This window comes from Lampetra planeri, chromosome 34 (assembly GCF_965212315.1).
Source record: "Lampetra planeri chromosome 34, kcLamPlan1.2.h2, whole genome shotgun sequence".
Classification (NCBI taxonomy): Eukaryota; Metazoa; Chordata; class Hyperoartia; order Petromyzontiformes; family Petromyzontidae; genus Lampetra; species Lampetra planeri.
This window is the reverse complement of record NC_136140.1, coordinates 1,611,256-1,614,967: the sequence shown is the minus strand read 5'-3', so window position 1 is coordinate 1,614,967 and position 3,712 is coordinate 1,611,256.

Here is a 3,712-nt window from a genome sequence, read left to right as displayed (position 1 = left end):
TCTTTATCCGGGCTCGTGGTGACGACCCCGGCAAGCCACGTGGGCAATGACATCACCGTGCCTCGCAGAGCCACCTCCCTCGTCATCTTCTTTGTCATCATCACCATCCTCATCATCATTATCCTTATCATCATCACCTCCCTCACCATCTTCATCATCATCTTCTTTTGTCATCATCACCATCCGCATCATTTGTATCATAATTGTAATCACCATCATCATTATCATCACCATCACCATCCTCATCATCTCCTTGTCATCACCATCCTCATCATTATCTTCCTTATCATCATCACCTCCCTCACCATCTTCATCATCATCTTCTTTTGTCATCATCACCATCCGCATCATTTGTATCATAATTGTAATCACCATCATCATTATCACCATCATCATCCTCATCATCTGCTTTATCATCATCTTCATCGTCGTTATCATCATCATCATCTTCCTTCTCATCATCACCTCTCTCATCATCATCATCCTCATCACCACCCTCATCATCTTCATCATAATTTTAATCACCATCCGCATCATAAGTATCATAATTTTAATCATCATTATCATCATCACCATCATCATCTGCTTTATCATCATCATCACCATCCTCATCATCTTCATCATCCTTATCAACATCCTCATCTCCATCCTGACTCTCATTGCCCTGAAACAAAGACGACGATGCAGGTGAAGCTGAACCAGCACAGCCAATAACTCTGCAGAGAATTTCGATTTAAAGCTTTTGTGACTGCAGGGATTCATCTTCTTGGTTCTTTCGGTAAAGTCACGTGCCGAAAGAACCAAGAAGATGAACTCTGCAGAGGATAACAACATCAGAGGCGACGTTTCAAGCAATGGCCCTTCATAAGTGGCGGAGACTGCACTTTTCAGCATGATTACATTTACAAAAGTCTGTTTCCTGATGAACAGCTTTTAAATGTTGCATATGAATAGTTATACCTTTGACTGACTGTTTCTCTGCAAGCACGACTGCTCGCTAGTATCTATGGCTTATTTTAATAATACATTTATGTTGTGTCTGCCAACAAACTGCCGTCTTCTGTCAGGGATAATAGTAGCAGCATATGGACGAGACGTACATTAATAATGCTGCAGCTGGTGTTTAAAGTTGTAGAATGTTACGTGTGGCTATAAATAAACACTCCCCTCTCTTCAATGTATTTTTACAGCGGGATATGTGCCCAAAGGCAGTGCTTATCGTTGTAAGGGATACGTCGTCGTATACAGTCCAGTACTCTATGCATTAGCTGTATATTTACAATGCTGTAATTGCTTAAAGTGTATAAATAGCATTTTTAGGTCAAATCTTCTCCCATTTATTATGCATCATTCATTATTTGTGTGCAAAAAAAGGACAGCGCCATATGTGTAAGGGATAGCTCACGGTATATTGTATATTTATAGTGCTGCTATTGTTTAAAATCGCGTATGAAATATTATTCGAATTAATCACACTTTTTACCACCTTCATTTATATAAAGTAATGTATTTTAGGGATTGTTTTTAATGTGCATATTATTGTAGTCAAAAAGGCAGCGCCATCTTTGTAAGGGATAGATCACGATTGTTCATGAATATTGATATGTTTAAAATGTTAAACACTCGTGATACATATGTTAAACAAACCAATGTCTAATCTTATTGTCAAGCTTGGTGAGCGTACTGGCAGTCTATATTATAGACTAATAATATTATAGACTGCCAGTACTGCTTAAAAACCAGGCTACAGTCTACATTATAGAATGCCAGTCGACTCACTCCGATTAAGAACCAGGCTACAGTCGACATTAATGTTTTTTTTATTTGTATTCACTTTACTTTATAATTTTTCTATCTACGTGACTTTACCGAAATAACCAAAGACTATTATTGTCATTTGTTTTGAATGTTATTCCGTGTGAAAAAAGTAAGCCTCATCTTTCTAAGGCATGCATAAGTACTGTTGTGCATCCAGAGTAGTCATGCCATTATCGTATAATGTTAAACATCACCTTATATGTATTATTAAGTGTACAGAAATGGCTGCATTTTTTCAAGTGATATGTCAGTATACATTGTATACTGTACTCTTAGTTATACATACTCTATCTATACCATGAAGGAACAAGTTAAAAACTGGAATTATAAACATGTTCATAATATGTGCTCCACTATAAACATGTTATTGTTACAATTAATTACGGAGTGAATTTTACTGTCATCATTTATATATTTAATGAAGGTTTACAAAATATATTTATTGTGGATATTCGTGGCAAAAGCCTACGTGTTAAACTGATCATTTATATTTTGCACATATATTTAAACTATATTATACTTTTAGCGATTAGTTACGTTTAACATCAAGATGTCCACATGCCCTCTGCAGCAGCATCACCAGGAAGCTAATCAGGTTGTAACCTGGATAGTGTTGATATGGGTGGTGGATAGGAGGTATCAGTAGTACAATTTATTCCATTGTGAATTTCACTTACGTCTCAAAGATATTGTATTGACGGAACATGCCACCACGAGGGGGCCCACTAAGGTAAGTGGCTCTCGTAGATTGTTCATTTCCCAAACGAGCGGTGGCATCGTCGTGACCAGTAGATGGCGGTGCAGCAATGAAAGCCGTCTGCGTCAACTTCGCAGCGTTTTCCCGTCTTGTGCATGGATTTTGTCTAGTTCGGTATCTGACCATTAGGGGCCGTCCATAAATGACGTCACGCGATTTTGGACGATTTTTGACCCCCCCCCTCTTCGTCACACGGCGTCACAAAATGTCAGACCCCCCCTCAAATATGACGTCACAAAGCTCTGCCCCCCCCAAAAAAAAAACATGCTTCAGATCGCTTTAAACTATTGTCATTATAATGCGTATTTAATGTGCCGCTGCATTCTAATGTTGTTGGAGAAAACATTTATTAAAAAGTATATTTAATTAAGTAGAACGTGTCTAGATTTAATTAAAGTTGCGCATTTTGATGTGACGTCACATTTCTCAAACCCCCCACCGTCACACATCGTCACAAATGTCTGATCCCCCCCCCCCCTAGGTGCGTGACGTCATTTATGGACGGCCCCTTAGTGACATTCATTGGAAACGGTCAAGCATCAACAACGTAGAATCCGCTTGAAAAATAATATTTAGGTTCAGTGAAGCTTTTTTGGCTATATGAATAATGTAATATTTAAGGTTGTTTACTTTTTTCCATTCTCATATATTTCTTGAAAGTCTGAAATCAGCAAAAAGTTTGATTAATTGTCCTTGCGGCAATGACAGTGACACCTTGTGACACCCGTTTAAATTCAAACTCACTATTTTTCTATATACATATTTTTTTTTATTATAAACGTGCACACAAACATTGTGATCCGAATATAATATATACATATTAATATTTAATACAATCTAATTAATACAGATATTAAATGTAGCATTTATAGCTAGCAAATATACACTGATTGAACATCTCATGAAATGTTGATGTGTTTTTAATTAACTGCATCCTGATATTGTTCACTTCCTTAATTAATCATTTTTGATCCCAAACCCCGTGCACTATTTTCCCTTAGGTGTGCACATTCTGCTGATTTGATTTGCTTAATACATAAAAAAGAATATTGGTGGTGGAACAACACTGTAAAACTACATTCGTGTACAACGTTTCAGAGAAAAACTCAAATCAGGACTATACGGCTTGTTCCTGTG